The following is a 24,646-nucleotide window of genomic DNA, read 5'->3' as shown; positions in this document are numbered from 1 at the left end:
TGATGAAGAAAAAAAAAACGCAGTCAGAGTAGGGCTGGGAAATAAAAAGATATTACATCATTATCAAGATATAGTTATTATATTGACATTACAAATGACTAAAAGTTTCATTGCATTCATATTTCATTTTAGGAAGAGGCGAAACGTCTTCAAGAAACCTCAACAAGTCCAGTTGCCACTTTAAAAAGAAACCTTGGATAACCATGAGCTGGATGACTGACAACGTACACCAACATCATAGAGGGTGTTAAGTCAAAAATATTGTAATGGCTGATTCTGTCTCCAAGTCCTAACATTAATGAAGTGCTTTTGAGAAGATTTAAAAATATCTATTTATAAAAAGGGTAGCCCAAATATAAGATATAAACACTAAATTTGAGAATAAAATTACTTAAAACTAGTGAAATGATCTGTCCATACAGCAAGTAAATTTTACTTGATAAGAAATCTTGAAATGAGATTTTTAAATCTAGAAATAAGTTGTCCCAGGTAAGTATCCAAAAGGATTAAAATAAGCTAAAAATGCTGATTTTCACATCAAAATACTTGAAATCAAACTTGATATTGCCCAATAACAAGTGAAAAATACTAAACATAAGCAAATAATTATTTTTTAAATTTTCTTATTTGTAGCAAATCAAGGTTTAAAAACGAGAAAACATTACTAATTTAAGGAAAGATTACTCAGTACTACTACAGTATGATTACACTGTGTCTTGATAGAAGTTGGAATAAACTTAAATCCTTATTAAAACTACACCCAAAAACTTAAAACCAGATCTTATTCTAAGATTATACATATTGACTGACTCTATTGAAATCACAACTAGAACTGCATGTATGATAAGCATCAACATTTATTTAACTCTCAGGACCATCAACACTGTGTCAGGGTTGTTCCACAATCTTAAAATCAAAATTAAAGCATTTAAGATTTTTTTGTGGCCCAAACAAAAACCAAATAAGGCACAGAAATCACACATAGACTGTAAATGCCAAAAAAAAAGATGATCCACTAAAAATAGAAATTAAATAATTATATAGAAATTAAAATGGTCACAAAATGGTCAACCTGACTCAGGTAAAGTCCCATATACAACTTGAGACCTCTAGAAAATACAAATATAATCTTACAAGGATGTGTGGGACCCCTGATGAGGTATTTCAGCAAATAACCATGAGACCTGTACAAAACATGCAGAGCAGCTAATCAAGTCAGGAGCAAAACAAACTATTGAAAGATGCTGCAAACCAAAACAAGCACATCACAACTGTCCTGACAATAATGCTACTTTGCCTTCACCTATTTTTCAATGAATGATTTCCATTCAGCTATTGCTTTCTTATATGCGCAACTGGCATCTTGGTTGTGGATGGCATCACCAACTACCTTGAATGACAGAGAGGAGTGTTGCAACACATTTTGGTTATGTCAAGTGCAAAGTGTAGTAGTATGCCATTAACACCAACATTCCTTCCCAAAAATCCTCCTGGGGAAGGGTGCTCACTGGTACGTTTCCCATGACGACAATGCCGACTGTTCCATCAAAGAGCAACACCGGTGAGGAGAGAGGCCGCTTTTCTGGGTATAGCACAGGGTCCTCACCCTGCTGGAATAGAATGAAAAGGACAATATGGTGAAGAGTTTGAACATAAGTAGTGCTGTGGATCAAAATTGCTTAAAAGAGGCCACACATAATGAATGGCATCAAGAGTGCTATCAAGAGTTTACAATAGTCAATTGGATTTACTGTTGGAACAGAAGAAATGAACATGAATTAGTTCATGAGAAGAAAAAATGGAGTGCTGCCCCAGGTCAGAAAAAGTGTCAAGTGGAAAAAAATAAGATGCTCTTCAAAGATGGGGCAAAATGTCGAGGATAAAAAGGAAAGAAAGGTCTAAGGCACTGCTTTTGTGAAAAAAATATAAAAATCCTGTTTTTAAACATGGACTGGGTAAGATAAAAAGCCAATGCGTTTCCGCTGACTGAGGAGCCTTCATCAGGGCATGAGGCAAACATTACAGGTGAATAATGAATAATCTAATTTAATCTCTAATGAATTTCACTTTTTAGTAGCTCTTGTCAGGTGTGAACATGCACAACAATGTGAGAAACTGAAGGACACATAACAATGGCTGGTAAAGGACCAACATAACGTTCCTCACTTTAAGGATATGAAGGAGAGCGTCACTGGCATTTCTGAGCCGCTTTGGTGGTGGAGTTGGGGAGGGGAAAAGTGATGGGAGTGCATTGAAGAGGGCAATAGTGATATCCACTATGGAAAAGAGAAATTGCACTTAATGGAATGGTTTGAACATGGTTGACATAACATTAGATTTGGTATATGGAACAGCAACTTACTTCCACGTACATCCAAGGGGAAAGGAGGTTATAGGGCTTTCTTCCACACACCGTAGAACTGCACCTTAGCAGAAAAGTTTTCCCATCTTCCCTTCATTTCCTCTATGTATTTGCAGTTGGTGCCATCAATGATGCGACGCAACTCTTCCATTGCCCAGGACAAACTTGTGCTCAGTTATTCTGCCCTGACAAGGCAGCCCACACAGACAGGAGCAAAGAATTCAAACCAAGGTGGTTAATCAAGAAACTTACATTTCGAAAGTCTTCAAAGCATGGGTATGCCTCATAGATCTTTGTGGGTCGGTCTTCTTCCTTTGTAACATCTGCCACAATGAAAGCCCGTCTGGCCTCAAACTCAGGGTCCAAAAGTTGAGCCTCATCTCTTTGGTTGGGTTTTGCATTGGGCTTCTTGTGCATGTCGCTTAAAGTTTTATAGTGCCTCACCTGCATCTTCTGAATTTCCTGGCCTGCTAAAATTGATAAAGAAGGCCAGGGGAAGAGTCAGGGAAAGACATTTTAAAGTAACCACTTTGACACTGTCATCAGAGACAAGAAATCATAGCTTATTCATATGTTTAAATTACAAGACATTATTTTAGAAAGTAACAGTCAATATAGGCATAATAATAAAAGACTGCATCACTACTCCCCTCGCTAGACTTGAAAAAAGTCCATAAAGAATGAAAGGTACACCTATCAGAAGTAATATTTCTGCCAATCTCAAGTCTGAAAGGCAATAAAGCTTGAGCAGAGCAGTAATTTCCTAATGAAGTTTTAGAAATTCCTAGAATTTTTTAAAGTCACTTTATCCATTTCATCATCAATTTTTAATAAAAATGCATTATGATGCATAACTTAGCTTAAATGCATGTTTGAGATGCTCCACTGTAAAATAATCGGTTAAATCAAATTAAGTTAGGCCAGTATAGTAATTTGTGTATTACTGCTCACATCAGATGGTTGGATAAAAATATTAGTAATAGTAATTAATAGTAATTTAATCAACATAAAAATGCAAAAAGCTAAAGAATCACCTGCACACTGTGGTCCACTTGCTCAATAAATATTCAATTTATGTAAACAGCTTTTCAGCCACAGACCTTCATCACATGTCTCATGTTGTGTTTGTAAATTAAATTCTTTATTGAGCAAGTGGACCACAGTGTGCGGGTGATTCTCTCTTTTTTTGCATTTGTGTAGTTGCATTTTCTTCAGTTGCGCACAACAAGTCTTCTTTTTGGGTGTGCAAGAGATTGTCTGATTTAAGTAATTTTATCTAAAAATCAAGATCTAGCAGGCTGAGAGGTGGCTTACCAACAACATCTTCTGCAGGTGCAGCTGGTGGTGCTGTCACAGTCCTGGGCAAGGAGCCTACGGCTGAGTTGGATAGTAGCGGTGAAGCCAGGTTGCTGTTGTTTGTCTTCCTTGGCACACTGGAGGGTAGCTGTGGTGGGGATGCTTTTTCTGGGGAAAATAATTGAACATTTTTTAAACTTATGGAACTCATAGAAGTACTATGGACTCATGGAACCCTGCCTCTTCTTTGGGGACCTCATATTTTGGAGTCGCTTGAACATTTTGGTGTAGATGGTCAGCTGTGGTAAAAGAAAGTTTTATAAGTTCTGTGTCTTGTTGCTCTCCCACTCAATGCTTTGTTTTTTAAAGAAAAAAACAATAAACCAAACACTACTTACATAGGGCATAAATGTGTCACCATCACGTAGCATAGAGTAAAAGTCGACAACCTTCTGTGCCATTGCTCTCTTTTCGACTTTGGAGGGACATTTTACTTCTTTCCCCAAGGGACTAGCACGCAGGATGGCAACCATGCTGGTGATTTTGTTCCTTATGAGTCTGCAACAGAGTTCTTCGTACATCTTACAGTCTTTTTCCTTTCCATTGCAGAGCAATGTAAAGTACTGACTGCGCACCATTTCCAACTCTGATAAAATCCCAAAGCTTCTTTCTCCTGAGAAAATTTTCAGGGCCAGGAAAAAGATCCTTCAGGTCATCCCGGCTAAGGCTTTTCCTCGTCAACACTGGCGGCTGTGAATTGATGAAACGTATTGATTTTAAATGAGACACTTTCCAGCTTCCTCTGGATGTTGCTGCAAGTTAGAAAAACATAGACATACGTTTGTTGGGTTGTCTGTGCAATGAAGCACGGTGGCGTGGAGATGCATGATTTGTCTGGTCTTTGTTGCATTAAGTCTAAAGGTGCGCCACATAAATGCAATTCACGGTCGTAGTCCGGATTTTTGGGTTTATTGTGGTATTGATGGCTGCGAGCAGGACTTCTTTTGCCACATTAAGCGGAGGCACCCTCTGTATTTGACGTGTGGATTCCCACCAAATGGATGGAGAATGATCCCCACATCCCACTCTTGGGGGCAGGAAAATTTTGGTGTGTCGGTTTTTGCCAACTGTATCATTCCTGTGACAACCAGCACTGTGGACACATCGTCTGAAGCATCTCGCCCTTCAACACTGCAGCCTCATGTTGTTGGCGGCCCCGTCTCCGTAAGTGTGAAACTAACTTTATTATATTTAATTGTGTTCTGACCTATGATGGCTAAGTAAGCTAAATCTAACTCATCTTATTTTGACCCATTTTTATGTATTTTTTTCCTACAAAATGCAGACAAAGGCAATGCAAAATGAACAAAAATGTCATTTTTTATATGTAAAATGTCCTCAAGTTTTCATTCATTTGGAGATTATTGTTTGTGTTTGGGAGCCTCTGAACAGCGCTTATAGAGAGGGTGATAGACGATAGTTTTTTCCTTACCAATGTCACACAGCTATGTGCGCCTCACCCCTTGTTCACTTTGATTGTGCTCTAGTTCAGCTGATCGGTTCTTAGAATGCTGTTAAATCCTCCAGTTGTGAAGTCTTTTGTACACCTTGCAGCCAAACACCAGGCGAAAACAACAGCACAAACCTCTACACATGGACCACTGCTCTGTTAAAATTCACTCTTACAATATAAAGGGAAAAGGATTGGGAGAATGACATTGAGAAGTAAGATACAGGCCTCATGTCTTTGATGAAGGTTTGCTTGTTTAGCTGCTGTTAAACAACGAAGAACACATTTGTAACAGTTTGTGCGTATATTTAATTTAGATCTTCCTACTACTAGGCCAGTGACAATGCCCCTCAAAATTTGAGATACCCCTACCGGAGGTAGAACAAAACCTAACAATGTTTTTCCTCATCTCTAAGGTCTCCAATATGTGAAATGGGTTCTTAGGTTAAAATATTTTATTGCAAACATTGTTAAATTGATACATATTGTTACACACCCCAAACCTCAAAAAAGAACAAAAATATAGCCTGGCCGTATGGGAGTTAAGACATATAAACTTGTGTAGATTGATAACACAAGCTCTGACAGCTTTGAAACTTGACATAATTGTGGTCAGGAAGTTGCTTTACCTATTAGAAAAAACTGGATGTGAATATCTTGATGTGTGTAACATATAGAGACCTATGAACACTTGCCTAAAATAAGCGGACATACAAACAATGAATATCTATACAGAATATTCTCATTTACTTTGTAGTTGCTTGGCCAGGGATTGTCATAAAAACACACACCATGGCTTGTTGGAAAGATGGGGTTGTGCTGAATCCAGTGATACCAAATATGTGAATATAGCATGTATAGTCAGTGTGTTGCATCACTAAATGTATGAGGTGTCCCAAATGAAAGAAAGTGAAACATTGACACATGGTTGTGATGAATCCAGCAATGCCAAATATGTAAATAGTATTCATAATCATTTATCACTAAACATATAAACTGTCCCAAATAAAAGAATATGTTGCATTGCATAACAATGTATTGTATTGTTCTGACATCACCAGGGATGAGGCACAGCTCCAGCAATAGCAAACAAAGGGAGACAAGGTGACATGATTGTAGTTTGGCCTTGATGATCTTTTATAACAATAACTTAACTTCACACAGTACAAATTAAATTACTGTCTCAAATCAAACAAATGTTCATCAAACAAAACACTTTAAGGAGGAATGAGCCCTCTCCTCACGTTAAACTCCCCAGCTCTTTGGCTGGTGTTCTTCATGGGCTGTTTTTGGTCGCCATCCCTGTCACTCATCCACATTTTCATCAGTGACAAATTGGGTCATATTTGGGCAGTCTGGGAGAGCAAGAGCAAAACTCAGTGCAAGTCAAGCCCACTGAAAGACACTGGCATTTGCTGGTTTCATTGCATTTTCCATCTTTACAGTATAGGTGGGTGATGTCTCGAACTTCTTTAGGTGCTGGTGCCTTCTGGAACATGATGGGTTCAATGGACCCATCCTGTCTGAGCCTCCATCCTCTACCAACTGGGTTCCAGAGATGAGGCTTGGCCTGATGGCTGTGACGCCAAACTGCTGTTTGGTATAAGGCTCTTAACACATGTTGCTCAAAGGCATCTTCTGTTGGGGGGAGATTTGCTGCTGAAGAATCTGTGGTAGATGCTAGTATGTACCTGAGCTCATCTAGGCTGGTGCAAGGATGGCCATTCTCCTTTTTCTTTTGGCCATACAGGAGGAGGGCATATTTTCTTGCCACAGGCAAAGCTTCTTCTAGATTTTCAGACAGTCCAAACTTGGCCATTTCCTTCAAGTCGGTCAGATGGGTCTTCAGTCTTGTGAAAGCAGTGGTCTTTCCAATTCTGTACAAGCTGCTTGTACTGTCACAACCTGTGAGGAGGCATGGCATGCAGGCAAACACTCACAAAGAGCTGCTCCAAGACTCTGAGCAATTGAACATACTGGGACAAATCTTTCCTTTAGGCCATGTCCAGAATGCATGAACACTTGTGAGGATCCAAACATCCCTTTGCTTGCATAGTACACAAGCAAAACCAGTACATCTGTGTCATCACATTTGACAATGAGATGAGAATAGGACTCCGCAAGGTGTATTGCATGTAACACCAGTCTTGTGTCAGCCTCCTCCTGGTCACTGTAAAGATCTTTCAAACAGTCAACAACTGACTTCCTAACCCTCTTCACCTCCTCACCATTTTCAAAGCCACCTGCCAATATGACTGTGTTCTCTGATGAGATTCTCTCTGGCCCAGCCCTCATTATGTAGTTGCTGACAAAGCTACATAGAGCAGCCTTATTTCCACTGACCCTCAGGTATTTCCTGTAGTTTGGAACGCTTGCTTCTCCTGTGATAATATGTGTCCTGCTGGTTTGGATAGTGCCTCTTCTTTGTCTTTCAAGGTCTTTGACTGAGTGTTGATGATCATATCTGTCAAACACTAAAACAACACAGCTGATGCCTTCCTTTCCCATTAACATTGTGATCTTATTCCAGATACATTCACCAAGATCATTGAATGTCTGGAAGCTGGAATCATGGAGACTCTGCAGAAGAGCCATGCCATCGATGAGATATGCTGATGGTTCTTTAACACTGGGCAGCTGCTGTGTCTCTTCAACGACAGACTCCAGTTTCTTAGATATATGATTGACGGTCATGTTCAACCTGCTCCATGCTTTTCCTCAATATGTCAGCAGCCTTGTGTAATATTTGGGTATCAGAAAGACTCTGACTTGTCTGTGGAAGTGTTGTCTCACAGTCTTCTGTCTCTTCTGTGAGTTCAGCAGCTTCTCTGACTGCATAACCTACGGGCATACTTTGAGAGCACACCAGATCTGACTTTCCAGGACGTGGGACAAATACCAGCCTGTCTTTGTAATGCTGTATCAGCCTCTCCTTTAGTTTCCAGGATGCATATTTCTTAAGTTGGACCACTGTGCCATCTTCTTCCTTAGAAAGGGTCTTCAGTATGTCATTATAACTATCAGTCAAAGAATTTAGAGTCCTGACTTTCATATCTTTAGACAATACTGTTTTATCTATGTCTTCAGTGAGCTTAATAAAGGCTTTGTCATAGACACTGGTCTGCTTCTCTGATTCTTTTCTTCGTCTGGCAGCTGTTATATTTCGTTCCGTATGTAGTGTCCAAGGCAGCTTCTATGTTATTTGGCATCATATGCAAATAGATCGGGGTATGAAAGCAGCCGAAGATGTACATCTTCATCAAGCCTTTCAGAAGCTGCATGAAGGACCTTGTCTCTGGTACTCGCTCCTGTACCTGTTGTAATAGCTGTTAGAGGTTCTGGTCGAGTACTTGCCTTCCCACAAATGAAACAATCTCTCCGTATGTTAAATGTTGTTGTGTCAGCCCTACTCGGTCTTCTTGGTGCAGATGCGCTCTCATTCTCAAGATTTGGAACTTCATGCTCACTGACTTTTGTCTTAAGGCAGTAGTTTGCTCTACATGATACATGATATGATACTGTTATTTTGGAGGAAAGTATGTCATCTGTATATGGAGCCAGGGTTTTATGGACATCATCATCTCTCTGCTGAGCAAGGGTAAGTATGCGTTGGAGGCCTTCAACTGTGGGCTTTTGGACATAGGGATCTTTTTTTTTTCCTTTTTCCAAATTTTTCCCACAGATGATACAAATTTTTGGGTCCAAAGTCTGTAAGACATTCTCCATAATTCTAGAAACCAGTAAAAGGGAAAATAATATACATGTCAGATTTTGTATTTTCATACACATGCTATGCTAGGCTAGTAAGCTACTAGTAGTTATTAATTTAGATTAAGTTAGGTCCTTTTCACATGACATAGTATTTGCAATGATTTACCTGTCAGGTTAAGAAAATATACATGAAGACAATGATGTAGATAGCTACAGCTGGATCCACCCGGGGGAGTAGCCTAGCCAGTTCACTGTAGACCACTGTAGATCACACCAAGGGAGTGAAGTAAGCAGTGCTGGCAATACTGCCCTCTACTGGTTTGGACAGCTAACTATTATTTTCCATTATGCAGTAATGACTTGACCAAAAATAAATTCAAGTGGGTGTAGATATTTTTAAGGCGTTCTAATCACATTTAAACTGATTCTAGTGGATATTTGTTTCCATATGAACTGTATATGGTGTCATGTGAAATATACTATTATTTAATGCATCATAAATAAAGAGTAGCACTTACCCCTAGTGACTTACTTTGCAGTAACATTGAATTGGTCAACATTCTTGTCACCATTGATAATGCGCTGTGGAGACTTGATTAGGTTGAGTATGAGCTGTGTGCCCCATCCCCCGGTGATGCCAAACGGTACAGTACAATACATTGTTATGCAATGCAACATATTGAGAATGAGAGCGCATCTGCACCAAGAAGACCGAGTAGGGCTGACACAACAACATTTAACATACGGAGAGATTGTTTCATTTGTGGGAAGGCAAGTACTCGACCAGAACCTCTAACAGCTATTACAACAGGTACAGGAGCGAGTACCAGAGACAAGGTCCTTCATGCAGCTTCTGAAAGGCTTGATGAAGATGTACATCTTCGGCTGCTTTCATACCCCGATCTATTTGCATATGATGCCAAATAACATAGAAGCTGCCTTGGACACTACATACGGAACGAAATATAACAGCTGCCAGACGAAGAAAAGAATCAGAGAAGCAGACCAGTGTCTATGACAAAGCCCTTTATTAAGCTTTCACTGAAGACATAGATAAAAACAGTATTGTCTAAAGATATGAAAGTCAGGACTCTAAATTCTTTGACTGATAGTTATAATGACATACTGAAGACCCTTTCTAAGGAAGAAGATGGCACAGTGGTCCAACTTAAGAAATATGCATCCTGGAAACTAAAGGAGAGGCTGATACAGCATTACAAAGACAGGCTGGTATTTGTCCCACGTCCTGGAAAGTCAGATCTGGTGTGCTCTCAAAGTATGCCCGTAGGTTATGCAGTCAGAGAAGCTGCTGAACTCACAGAAGAGACAGAAGACTGTGAGACAACACTTCCACAGACAAGTCAGAGTCTTTCTGATACCCAAATATTACACAAGGCTGCTGACATATTGAGGAAAAGCATGGAGCAGGTTGAACATGACCGTCAATCATATATCTAAGAAACTGGAGTCTGTCGTTGAAGAGACACAGCAGCTGCCCAGTGTTAAAGAACCATCAGCATATCTCATCGATGGCATGGCTCTTCTGCAGAGTCTCCATGATTCCAGCTTCCAGACATTCAATGATCTTGGTGAATGTATCTGGAATAAGATCACAATGTTAATGGGAAAGGAAGGCATCAGCTGTGTTGTTTTAGTGTTTGACAGATATGATCATCAACACTCAGTCAAAGACCTTGAAAGACAAAGAAGAGGCACTATCCAAACCAGCAGGGACACATATTATCACAGGAGAAGCAAGTTGCTCCAAACTACAGGAAATACCTGAGGGTCAGTGGAAATAAGGCTGCTCTATGTAGCTTTGTCAGCAACTACATAATGAGGGCTGGGCCAGAGAGAATCTCATCAGAGAACACAGTCATATTGGCAGGTGGCTTTGAAAAATGGTGAGGAGGTGAAGAGGGTTAGGAAGTCAGTTGTTGACTGTTTGAAAGATCTTTACAGTGACCAGGAGGAGGCTGACACAAGACTGGTGTTACATGCAATACACCCATGGAGTCCTATTCTCATCTCATTGTCGAATTTGATGACACAGATGTACTGGTTTTGCTTGTGTACTATGCAAGCAAAGGGATGTTTGGATCCTCACAAGTGTTCATGCATTCTGGACATGGCCTAAAGGAAAGATTTGTCCCAGTATGTTCAATTGCTCAGAGTCTTGGAGCAGCTCTTTGTGAGTGTTTGCCTGCATGCCATGCCCTCACGGGTTGTGACAGTACAAGCAGCTTGTACAGAATTGGAAAGACCACTGCTTTCACAAGACTGAAGACCCATCTGACCGACTTGAAGGAAATGGCCAAGTTTGGACTGTCTGAAAATCTAGAAGAAGCTTTGCCTGTGGCAAGAAAAATATGCTCTCCTCCTGTATGGCCAAAAGAAAAAGGAGAATGGCCATCCTTGCACCAGCCTAGATGAGCTCAGGTACATACTAGCATCTACCACAGATTCTTCAGCAGCAAATCTCCCCACAACAGAAGATGCCTTGAGCAACATGTGTTAAGAGCCTTATACCAAACAGCAGTTTACGTCACAGCCATCAGGCCAAGCCTCATCTCTGGAACCCAGTTGGTAGAGGATGGAGGTTTCAGACAGGATGGGTCCATTGAACCCATCATGTTCCAGAAGGCACCAGCACCTAAAGAAGTTCGAGACATCACCCACCTATACTGTAAAGATGGAAAATGCAATGAAACCAGCAAATGCCAGTGTCTTTCAGTGGGCTTGACTTGCACTGAGTTTTGCTCTTGCTCTCCCAGACTGCCCAAATATGACCCAATTTGTCACTGATGAAAATGTGGATGAGTGACAGGGATGGCGACCAAAAACAGCCCATGAAGAACACCAGCCAAAGAGCTGGGGAGTTTAACGTGAGGAGAGGGCTCATTCCTCCTTAAAGTGTTTTGTTTGATGAACATTTGTTTGATTTGAGACAGTAATTTAATTTGTACTGTGTGAAGTTAAGTTATTGTTATAAAAAGATCATCAAGGCCAAACTACAATCATGTCACCTTGTCTCCTTTGTTTGCTATTGCTGAGCTGTGTGCCTCATCCCCTGGTGATGTCAAACGGTACAATACAATACATTGTTATGCAATGCAACATATTCTTTTATTTGGGACAGTTTATATGTTTAGTGATAAATGATTATGAATACTATTTACATATTTGGCATTGCTGGATTCATCACAACCATGTGTCAATGTTTCACTTTCTTTCATTTGGGACACCTCATACATTTAGTGATGCAACACACTGACTATACATGCTATATTCACATATTTGGTATCACTGGATTCAGCACAACCCCATCTTTCCAACAAGCCATGGTGTGTGTTTTTATGACAATCCCTGGCCAAGCAACTACAAAACTAAAGCCCTTTTTGACAGTTAGTCACTAGCCTACTACTGTGCAAGGGGGAGAAGCAGCGGATCGCTCGGACAGCTCCTCTTCTCCAGCCGCTGGATGAGTGTGGTGGAGAGTGCATAATGCGACGCCACCCTGACAGTTGTGTTGCTATGATACATCTTGTTGTGAAGAAAGGCCATGACAAATAATAAACAGTAGTAAATAGTACAAATAGTATCTGCAGGGACTGATGATGATTTCTTTGGAGAAAACAGACAAATCTTTGTAAAATTAGACATTTAACACCCTGTTAGAGATAGAACGGAATGATCCTTGTTTTTTAAGCAGATGTTTGACTATGACATGAGCAAAGGAATTAGGCTCTCTCCAACAAATCATTGAATAATCACAATTTGGACTCACCCCTAGTCTTTTACTTTGTTTTTTAAATGAGTAATTATCAAAAGTTACTGATTACACCTGCTGAGTTACTTGCTTATTTGCTTAGAAACACCACTGCTTATTTGCCATGTGTTTGGAGTCGATTTTACACTTGCACCTCATTGGACACGCTTCTTTGTCTTACCTTGCAAATAGTGTTTTTGTCTATTTAATTATTTAGTTTTTGATTTTTTTTACAATAAGCTCCAGCTTTTAGTTTAAGTCAAACACAACCATGTTGGTCCCCGAGATTATGAAAAAAAAATTATTGTTATTTTTCTCTTAAGGAAGACGTTGTTGCTGTAACATCCACAACCAGACCTGATGTTGCCAGATCTGCTGCTGCTTTTGCCATCAGTGTCTGGGAATAGTGCCACTTGTCATAGGTAAATTTGTCACGATGGACCAATACATAATGCAGTTAATACATTAATATATTTGTTTATAATGACAATACTGTTTAATGTGTTAGTTTATATTGTGGACCTCTTGGTTTGGATTAATAGTGCTAGAAAAAAATTAAGTGAAGCTATATTACAGAATTTCAGGAGCAGGACCACACCTCTACCGCACCTCAGCCGGGCCTCTTCCAGCTTTAATATCCTCCTAACCCAATCTTCCCCTTTCGTTCTCGTTATTCTGCATGAGCGCGTACCGACACGACACAGAGCTGTCCTCTCTCTGTCGACTGCGGTTCACCCACTCACCCGTTCCGTATTACGGATTCCATCTCTCTGTCCCCGTCGGATGACGACCTGCTCGGACAAAGCCAGGATGATCACCCTCACTGTCTCCATCTGGCCGTGTAGGCGTCCTCAGGGTCAGACGCCGACAACTTCTCTGTTGCAGCCGTGCCGGAGACGCCGACCTCAGCAGTGCAACTGGCCACCGGCCCCTTGGTTCCCTCTACGGTCCATGTTCCACCCGGCTCCTCTCTGCTCACCATCCGGATGTACAGTTCGGCCGATGATTCCTCTGCATTTCCTGGACCGCTACCCTCAGCAGAAAAAAGAGGACGTGGTCACCCCCGTGCAGCCCTGCGCCGCCACGGTTCTCCCGCTCCATCGCCGCAGAGGACGGTGACGGCCTCCCGCAGTTGTCCCGACCCTGCCGGCTCGGCGGCTTGCTGTCGGTCGTGGCGTCACCACGCTCCAGCGAGGTCTCCCTATTGCCGGCTGCCCTCGAAGATGTTCAACTGGACGGTAGCCAACATTCAACGGGCACTGAGGGCCCAGGGAATACCATTTCGCAGAACTGACAACAAAGCTGAACTTTTTGACATCCTGACATCTGAGTGCCGTGGCCGCTCTGTCACCATCGGCGCTCTTCTGACGTCATCGCGGCTGCTCCCGGCGTGCGAGATGACGTCAGCACCTCTGTTAAAGGGTCGCTTCGTCTTCAACCACTTCTTCATGACCGGCGGACTGTGCTGAATAGGAAGCGGGGATGTGCTGCCTCAGGCAAGTCGCGGGGCGCCGGGCTGCGGCAGTCGCTTCACCTCGGTCCTGCCGGCCGCGGAGGTCAGGTTTGCCTGAGGCGTTGGATGTGTCAGTGGCGCCCTACCACCAGCTCACCTCACCTGGGATTCTCGACGCTGCGTTGCTTGCACCCTCGACTGTTCTCCTTCCTCAATTTGAGCAGCCCCCTCATGTTGGACCGCCTGGCACCGGGATGCCAGCGCCACTTCCTGCTCTTACTGGCCATCCGCAGCAGCTCCGTCCCCTTGGGGCATCTGGCACCAGGCTGCCGGTGCCCTCTACTGCTCAACCTCAACAACTGCAGCATTCGTTTCACGATGGGATTTCTGGTACCAGAATGTTGGTGCCCCTGGCTGCGTATGCTCGACAACAGCACCACTTTGCTCTCGCTGGGGCACCCTGCACTGGGATGCCATTATCCCCAGTCATACACCCACAGCTTCCTGGTCAGTTGGGTTGTCGGTGCCCCCGGCTGTGCAATCCCAGCCACTGCACCAGTTCGCTCTCGCTGGGGCATCTGGCACCGGGTTGTCAGTGCCCCCCACCATACATCCGCACGACCCGCAGCAGCCGGCCTTGGTTAAGACTCCCGCTTATGCCTCCCAACCCGTCTCAGCTGGGGTCGTTGGCACCGGGTTGCCACCGAATTTTCCCTCTCCTCCCGTGCACCATGTCATTCCGTCCCACGGTTCTGGTCTCCTTTCTGATCATTTTCCGTCGCAGCGGCCTTCGCTTGCTTTCACCCTGGCCACGGCTAATCCTCCCGTCTGTCCTCCTGGCACTTTCGTCTCTTGTCCATCTCCGGTTCCCTCCAATCTTCGTACCCAGATTCTTGACTGCACCGTGTCTATGGCAGCCATTTCTCCTAAGTCCCGTCGGCCACTGTAGTCAGGTTTGCCTGTCCCCCGCAACTCTCTCTCCTTATTGGTCTGCTTGGAATTGTTTCCACAAGTTTCACAACATGCGTAACATAACTTTTCCTTCATTTGATCTCATCACCTTAACCTGCTTTATCACCCACGCCCATTCTGTCTTGGGAATTAAAACCCAGACAATCAAAGTCTACCTCAGCGGAAAACTGGTAGTCCTGGCCCAGCTCATGGTCATCCCCAGATCACCTCACTTCTCTGAGGCCTCTCACGCCAAGAACCAGCCTGAAATACTCGTAGACTCCAATTAACCACGGATCAGCTCTCACGCTGCATCCACTCCGGATATAGCATACCTCACGTCAACCAAACTCCAGAGGCAATGTTCATTCTCGCCCTCTTCAGTTTCCTCAGATGCTCAGAATTCACTGCTTCGACCCTTCGATATGATCCACGTCGGCATGCCTGCCTTTTGGACCTTTCTTTTATCTCCAACAACACCATAGTTTATTATTTGAAAAGAACCAAAACCGACCAATCTAGCCAACCCACTCCCGTCTTCTACTTCAACATTCAATCAGTTCTAAACCCTCTCCTTCTTCTCTCCAACTACTTACATTTCCGGACGTCACAAAGCAAATCCCAAGATGACCCTCTGTTTCCATTTGAATCCGGCCAGGTGGTTACCTGCTTCTTGTTTCACCAACGCTTCCGTCAGTTTCTGTCATTGTCAGGCATTTCTCCCATGCATTACTCCATGCATGAGATTCTTTCAGAATCGGAGCTGCCACCTCGGCTTCCCGCAGTGGTATAACCGCAACACTTTATTCAGATCATGGGCAGATGGTCCTCCCCAGCTTATCACCGTTACATCAGTTCCGACCTAAGAGACCTCAAATCGGCTTTGTCCTCTCTCATATAATGCACGTTTCGGGGGGTCTGTCGTGCGCGGGAGCCACGGCGGATTCTCACCGGAGCTTCTACCTGCTTCACTCACTGACATAGCACAGTAAATAAAATATCATAGTTGTGAATGAAAAGTAGATACCAAAAAATACAAAAAGGACATGGAATAAATACAGAGTCAGCTAACTTAATATTTTAAGCCTGTTGCAACTACTGAAAATGTGTAATTATATCATGAATTGTGGGGAAGATTGTATAGTTTCTCTTTTATGTTGTTTGGCCATGTTTGAAGTCAGAGCCATTCTAATAAATTGTATTTGCCTTTTGTATAATTCTTAATTCAAGCAACTTGACTTGTTACTGAATCTTGAAACAAGCTTGGTGAAAGATAGTTTTGGTGAAACAACTAATTTAGCTTATTTTAACAGTTATTTAGATTCCAGACTAAAAGAGACAATAAAGATATATTCATGCTCAGTTTAAGATTGTACTGTAAAACAAGGACTAATCTATCATGTCTAAAAATAAGATTTTAAATCTTGGCAAGTGCCAAATAATTTGCAGCGTATATATTGCATATCAGATACAGCCCAAAACTATTGTGATAGAATTTTAAGGCCATATCACCCAGCCAGAGCAGTGTCTTGCTTCAATTTTCTGCAGTCTGTGGTCCCTCCCTGCTTACGTGAATATTAGTTCCACTTCCTAGTTTTGAGCATTACTTCATCTGTGTGCATGGGGGGGGGGGGTGTGTGCGGCACTTCTTCTGCCACTAGACGGCAATACCTGTGACCAATCACACCTGAAGCACTTTTTGCACTTACTAAGGCTTTTTTCCTTAAGTCTAAATTCTTGCTTGTGTTGTATGTCGCTTTGGATAAAAGCGTCTGCTAAATGAAATTGTAGAATTGTAGAATTGTAGAAATAATCTATGATAAAAGTGTAAAACAAAAGATGAAAAACTTTTTTTGGACCTATTCAGAACTGTCTTCCCATCTGGTACCTTTCCGTGTTTCCCAAATGTCACTGCATTTTGACAATCCTCTGCATTAAAGAATTCATCAAAAAGAAGATGGAATAAGCGAAGGCAGTCCTTCCTTGCTTCTGCGTGGGTTCTGCTTTTTGTAGCCCCAATGTCATCATGATGTTCTATCTGCACCATTTTGCCCAGAAAGGTCTTTAAGGCCTCACGTTGCTCACCACCTCTTTGTGCCCTTCTTAGCATCCACTGTCTTGTCAGCTATTCCAGTGTCATCCACTGTAGCATTGTAGAACTTGCTGTCACACCAGCTTGCCAGTACTTCTTTTCCAGGCTTCAAACCGCTGAAGCAAGCAATGGGTGGATAACCTTTGTTCAGTTTATCACAGATGTTACTTTTTTTTTTTTTTTTTTTGCTGGGCATCCAAGACCTGAAAATGAAGACAGAGCAAATAATGATTATTCACACATAGGCAAAAATATCGTAACCTTACTTAAACATGCTATATCTTAATGTATATTTTAGCATGTTAAAGCAATTTAGCCTATTTATGTTCTTTTTGTTCTGTTTTTGTCACCTGTTCTTGCCTTGTCTCAGATTTCCCTTTTTTCAAATTTTGGGTAGCTGTAATAGTTCAGTTAAATGTGAAACAATTAAATCCTAAAATTAACAATTAAGTGGCAACAGAGTTTCTGCAGGTCTGAATAAGTTAAGATTGTTTTAGACCTTTATGAGATATTTGCTATCTCATGTCCTTGCTAGCAAAGATTTTTGAAGCATTTATTGTAATATTTTTCAAATCAATTGCCTGACCAACAGGGCTGCACAATTCTCTCACTAAATCTTACATATGTAGTTTCAGGTAAATATTACTCAACCTAGATTTGTTCACAAAATGCCTGTAAATCAATGTTGTTGTCTGAAGCTGCCCAAAAATACTACAATAATGCCAGTAATAAGAAACTGTCTAAGATTTTGATTATCATAGTATAATGCAAAATAAGTTAAAAAAAAATGTCTTTGTATAATTAAATTGCCATCTTGGTCATCTTTGGGTGAGCCAGGGTCTGGTTTATGAAGACATATCTTCTTTGGTGGGTTTCACACTCTTTTGGGCATCTCTTTCTTAGTATTTCCTGCTGGGCCATCCACTCTGTGAAATACATATAAGTAAGGAACTTAACCCGACTTTGGAGCATTTCTTTTGCTCACTTTATGACAACCTACCATAGCATGCTTGGTTTGAATGGATTCCTTGCATTTTCTAGTTTCACATACCGATACTTTTACTTTAAAATTAAGCCTGTTGGAAGAAATAATGTATGCTGAGGTCAGCATGTTGTTGGCATAGTTTAAGAGAATTTACAACTTAGCTTAGTTGTTGCTTCAGAGCTGAGCCAACCAGACACTCTCAAAAAGTATTTCGGCCAAGGTCCCCGTGGATTTAGGTGTTTTTTGGGGGGGGATTCATCCCTAAGTGCATCTTGCTGCAGTAAGCTAACGTTAGCTAACGTTATAAGCTAATGTTGTAAGCTAACTTTAGCTAACAAGTTCATAGCCACATGTGGTCTTGGCTTACTGGCTAGCTAGCTTATTTGCCAAATATGCAAAACAGTTTCTCTTAAATAAAGTATTTGAACTAACATAAATACATTCAAGTTTTTCAAACTGCAACACAAATTACGTCTAACAAAGATATAGCTTACCTTCTTTTGCATCCGGTACCGATCCCCCTTTCCATCGCTCCTGGCTGCGTCTGTGCTCCCACTGCTCTCTGCACATTAAATCAGCCCATCTTATGAATGAACCAATCATCAGTATGCACTACATACTACATACTGTGTTCGACAGTTGTATGCAGTATAACCGTTTAGTTCGATTTGTTTTGCAGTATGCTGAGCCAGGCATGGCTGGTTTCTGGTATTTGAAAGCGGAAGCAAACAACAGCGAAACTGCTACCATGTAACATCCATTTAGGGTTTGAAAAAGACAAAACAAGTGATATATATAGGCAGTCATGATGAAGGCTTACCTGTGAGATGAATAACGCCTTTGTAACAACTGGAAGTGACCGGATGTACAGCTGTTACGTTTGCATTACTGCCTCGCATTACAGATGTACTGCTGTTACGTTCGCATTACTGGGTTCCTCCAGTATTAATTAAGCGTTGCTTTGGACACACACTATTATCCTACTTATTCTACATCAATCGTACGGAATGCCCTTTTAAACTTTCTGATTTTATCTTGTTCATGTGAAAGCCCAAGCTGGTTTGGTGGTATCATGAACCATATCCCCTTTACAGTAGCCTTATATTTTTAATAGAATACGTTAGAATGCACTCATGTCAGGGCAGCCTCTACTCAGTGAGTAGAGCTTCCGCCCACATAGGCTGAGTCTTAAGCAGAGGCCTGGGTTCCATTCCAGATTGCGGTCCTTTGCTGTGTGTGAGTAGTAGTAATTACATATAAAATTGTTAAAAGCCTCATACAGCTGTTACTGATCCCCGGGTCCAGAATGTGATGATATGTTGAAGGTCATGGTATTTGTACCTGGTCGGGAAATTTAAAAATATAGGGCTTCATTTTGATATTGCACTTTGTTGAAACAGTAACTTAATTTCTCTCCAGTTACCAATACATTGTTGTTTTTACTTAATAAAATTAAAATTAATTGACATTACCAAGTCTTAATAATGTGGCAGCTTCATTCAGGACATTATTATATACCCCTTACTAAAAAGTTTTTATTTCCCTCACATTCCTGTCAAAACATCAGTTTCTCCAAACTGATTAATGGGCAGGCTACTTAATAGGTCTGTATACAAGTGATTATTTTCTGTAATGATCGATATATCTGGAAAACGGATGAGTTTGTAGTCATATTCCTAGACCGTTTAAATAAGCAAAACACATGATCCATCTTCTTCTACAACAATATATTCTCCCTGAAGCTATTTTAAGAGTAACATAACTTCTATTCAGTGTATCTTGAAACATCCAGAAGCTGTGTTTTAAAATCAGTTTTGCCAATTAGCCAAAAAAAACCCCACCAAAACAGTTCTTTGAGAGACTACCAATAGGATTGTGCTTTGAAGGAAGTAATCCATGGCCTTAATACCACCATAATGTGGTATGGATGTGTACATAGCATTTACATGAAAAGACACCAAATAAAGTTCCTCCTCATTTGAGAAAGAGTCAATTGATTCTATAATGTTTACTATGTGCCCTTGTCCTGTGTCTTTCGCAGAGGAAGTATTATTTTTGGCTATTGGTGATGAAGTCGTCTACAAAAGGGAGACAAACTAGGTAAGGGAAACAGTACTGACAATAAATGGTCGGCCTGGAAGATTTTGATATATATCCTCGGTAATAGGAGTAGGAACGATAGGCTGTTCAATTTTTAGAAGGTCTCTGAGATAGATTCTCAAGGGCTTCTTGAACAATGTTCTTAAAGGACTATAATTTTTCTGCCAATGAAAAGGAAAACTCTCACCTGCACTTTCTGAGGCTTTATCTTCCCTTTGAATTAGCACTGCACTTTTCCCCCACTTGTCACGGCTACAGCCATTTGAGACTGTGAGACCAATGAGCGTCCACAAGGGACACTTTCAGGAGACCACAGAGCATTTTTGCCACAACTCCAGGCCTTGAGGGCTGCATCCATTGCATTGCATTTGTTTCTGGGTCCAACAGCACCCAGACCTGAAAGCTAGGCAGAGCTTCACTCTAATTGCTTTTTCCACAGAGCCTGAGAAGGGTGCACCTTTCCCAGCGATGCTACATTGTGCCATAGAATAGCTGCTGGTATGGCACCCGCACCTGAGCGCTCCATGGTGAAACACTTGAGTCTCGTCTTTGCTGTTGACAAACCCACAAGGCTCAGTCAAAAGGCAAAGCCTGTCAAAAAGAGGTTCAACTCATTGGTTTCCTCTCCACGGAAGTCTTTGGTAAAGGGCGAAAGACTTGTGCATTATGAAGAGAAACCAGAGCATGTACAGCCCCCTGCAGCGGAGCAGCCAAAGACCCTAGTGGTCCCAGTCATTACTCTCATGGTAAGCCTCGCTTGTGCCACCTTCCAATTCCCAGGTCACAGGCACAACCCTCCCCTTGCCCACATTATCTCAGGGGCAACATTCCTTCGGTCAGGAGACCACAGAATTCATTTTTTTGCCACAACTCCAGGCCTTGAGGACCGCATTCCAGGGTGCACCATTCCTGGTGGACCATTCCTGGTGGCGCTGCAAATCCAGGTTGATGCGTGGAGTGAATAAGGCAAGCCCCTTTTTCAGCTCCTGCTGCCAAAATTCTGTTTAATATTGTCATGTCAAGGAAATTGTGTTAAGTTGTTTTTTGTCTTGTGTCCATGTTGTATTGTGATTTCCTGTTTTATTTTGAAATCCTAACTCTCTTCTCATTTCAGGTCACCTTACTTCCTCCCTTTGTGTGTTTTCCCGTCATTATGATTGTCGGCCCCGCCCTGATTGTCTCCACATGTTTCCCCTTATATATAGTCTGTGTCTCCCTTTGTCCTGTGCCAGTTCGTCTTGTCTCGTCAGCCAGTGAACCAGTGAACCAGTGAACCAGTGCCGTATTCATGCAAAGTCTTGTTGTTGCTCAAGTTTTTGTAACCTATTTTTATTTTGATACTTTGTTGGACTCAAGTTTTCTGTTACCTCGTAAGAGTGAATTTTTGTTGATACTTTGTTGATTTCTAGTTTTCCTGCAACCTCATTTGAGTGAATTTGTGTTGATACTTTGTTTCCTTATCTCTGAGTATTTTTGTTGTTACTTTTCCTCTTCGGAGTGATTTTGTGTTTTGCATTTGTTTTTGTAAGAGACTTTTTGCTGCCTTATATAATAAAGTGTTTTTTGACTTTTGATATCTGGTGTCGTGCATTTGGGTTAATTCCAGTTCAGTCTTGTCAAATATGTTATCCCCTTATAGAAGACATATCAAATATTAAAAATAAATACTAGAATATGTGAGTTAACAAACGAAGAAAGCGCTTTACCGAGAAAGAATTACAGATTACAAAAAAAAACGAAACCCAAAAAACAACACAAAAAAAACAAATCCAAAAAACCCCCGATACATTCACTCTGTTTCTGAACAGCATTATAGCTGCTGTGGTTCTATTGGAAATATTATTTTCCATTTATGTTTGATGGCATCCCAGCCCCATTTCAGCATTTCGAACTTACATACTTATAAAGCAAATTTCCATTTTAATCCAGTTAACCACTCCATGCGCAGGCCATTTTAATGACCCACCGACAACAGATTGTCAAGTATTCCATACCTTTGTTTTGGTCAAAGATATTAAGAAAACGAAGGGCTTTTCTGCACACTTCACCTTACGCTGTATTACACAATCATAGTCAACTGAAGACAGGACAGTGCTTTTTAACATCATCTTTTAGGACATTCATCAAACTTCTTGGACCATTTAACATGTAATGAAAATACTCTGGCATAGATTCAGCTTTTCAGAAGCTATTGTCCCATACGGTCACAAAACGCAGGGGAACCAAGAGTCAAAATTTCAAAACAAGTTGACATTTATTTACGAAGGTGCTGGATAATAAAGAACATATGTGACTGTAAAAAAATCACTTCTAACTTGAGAGAGATATGAGGGAGATCTCAAATCCTCTCTCTTTTAATGTACTCATAACCTCTCAAAAAAAAAAATCAAATATTGTTCTGGTCAGAGGTTTTCTAACTGAAGAGTGCATTGGAACATGTTTGCTAAATGTAGCAAGGTTGGCAGTATGTCTGCCTTAACAGCCATCACCTTCCCAACATACGACAAGTTTCTGTTCTTCCATAGTCCAATTTTTTGTTCAACCAAACGTAGTTTCAGAGACCAGTTATAGAGTCCATCACCCTCAGGTTTTCCAAATGTGATACCTAGAATCTCCATAGGGCCTGTGACATAAACTCAACCCACCAATGACATGTGTCCTCCAGCTCCATCTTCCCAGGAATTTGTACTGTGTTTTCCTTTTGTTTAACCTGGAGCGAGAGAAAATTCCTCTAAAGTTTTAAGAGCTTCTTTTAGGCTGTTGTCATCCGCAACATACAGCACAGTGTCATCAGAATACTGTGATAACAATGACCTCCAGGCAGTGGTATCCCTCTAATATTTGGATTCGTTCTGATTAAACATGCTAGAGGCTCTGCATATAAAACGTATAGCAAGGCGGACAGAGGGCAGCCCTGGCAAAGGCCCCTCTTTTGTTTTATCTGCCTGCTCAGGTTACCGTTCACCATTACTCTGCTGTTAATATCATTATACAGAAGCTTAATCCAGTTCAGGAAAGTCAAACCAAAGCCAAAATGTTTTAAAGTTCTCATCAAAAAAGAATATTTAACTCAAAGGCTTTTTATTGGTCTAAACTGACACAGATCGCTGACAGGTTTTTGTCTTCTATATAAACTGGAATATCTCTGTGCAGCAGGATGTTCCAGGTTATCTTCCTCCCTTTTAATCCATTTGTCTGATTCACTCCAATGATAAAAGGCATGGCAGTGGATAAGCGGTTGGTGATGACTTTAATATTCTATAGTCTACACACGACATGATCAGTGGCCAATAATTTGCCAATAGCACTGGGTCATCTTTTCAATAAAGCAAGGATACCACTCCCTCTCTCATACTTCTACTCATTTTACCACATTTGAGTATTTTATTGTATATTTCCAACAAATGTTTTCCTATTATATCCCAAAAAGAAATGTAAAACTCCCTTGTAAGTCCATCTATACCATTATACTTTTTTTTTTTATATCTTTCATAGATTTTAATGCAATATTTAGTTCGTACATTTAGTTAGTAGTTTTACGGCTATTGGAATTTGTTTGTCCAAACATTTTATGATCTCATTTCCTTTTTCAGTATCAATGTCTTCTGCCTGGAAGAGTTTGCAACAGTGCTGTCTAGTCATTTCCACCATTTCATTTATATCTTCACAAACATCACCGCTGTCTTTCTTTAATTCAGATATAGACCTCCTTTTTCCACGAGCACATGCTTTTTTAAAGAAATATAAGGAACATTTCTCATCTTCTTTCTCATTTCTCTCTTTGGAGTTTAAAGGCAAAAACCTGAGCTCTTTGTTCAAACATTTCTTGTTGATTTTCTGTAGTACAGCCAATTTATCCCTAACCATAATTTTACCAGATGAGTTAGACACTTTGAATCTCTTAGTTACTTATATATAAGTTATAAAAGGACCTGTACTGATTTTTGGATCTTTTCTTACCAAAGTCAAGTATATATTATTGTGTCCTCCCACCACTCCAAGGCAGAGTGATTGAAGCACTTTAATTCAACACATTTAACAAAAAAGGTCTGGAAATTGTCTCTAAATGTCTTATCACCTAAAATGTCATTGTTTATTTTCCAATATCCTTTACCATAATTTGGTGTTTTATAGTCAACAGAGACTGACAGACAATTATGATCTGAGTAGAAAACAGGAGATATTTGCACAGATGATGTCATTGTACCCTGTGGGACAAAGACGTAATCAATTCTACTCTTGTCCCCTCTTTTATTTTCCCATGTAAAACCAGGGTTCCTTTTATCAAACAATCTATATACATCGATAAAACAAAAATTTCCTAGCAGGGATTTAAGAGGTGACACATTATTCCCCGTCTAGAGAGGTGTTGAAGTCACCTCCAACATATAACAGATCTATTAGTCATGAAACAACA

The 24,646-nt window shown here is 41.0% G+C and overlaps 1 non-coding gene and 2 pseudogenes across 1 annotated transcript; all 3 read right to left on the bottom strand.

The window, feature by feature from the left end:
- Positions 1-1,303: 1,303 nt before the first annotated feature.
- LOC148187902 (uncharacterized) lies at positions 1,304-7,862 on the bottom strand (annotated as a pseudogene).
- Positions 7,863-20,799: 12,937 nt separating this feature from the next.
- On the bottom strand, positions 20,800-20,915 carry LOC121952050 (U5 spliceosomal RNA). Its single transcript, XR_006106424.2, has one exon. It is a non-coding gene; the product is annotated as a U5 spliceosomal RNA (small nuclear RNA).
- A 221-nt stretch (positions 20,916-21,136) lies between these two features.
- On the bottom strand, positions 21,137-21,256 carry LOC148187901 (U2 spliceosomal RNA; annotated as a pseudogene).
- Positions 21,257-24,646: the final 3,390 nt, after the last annotated feature.

Source organism: Plectropomus leopardus, chromosome 12 (assembly GCF_026936395.1).
Source record: "Plectropomus leopardus strain MGB_pleo_1.0 chromosome 12, ASM2693639v1, whole genome shotgun sequence".
In the NCBI taxonomy this organism is placed as follows: Eukaryota; Metazoa; Chordata; class Actinopteri; order Perciformes; family Serranidae; genus Plectropomus; species Plectropomus leopardus.
This window is presented reverse-complemented; position numbering and strand designations above follow the sequence as displayed.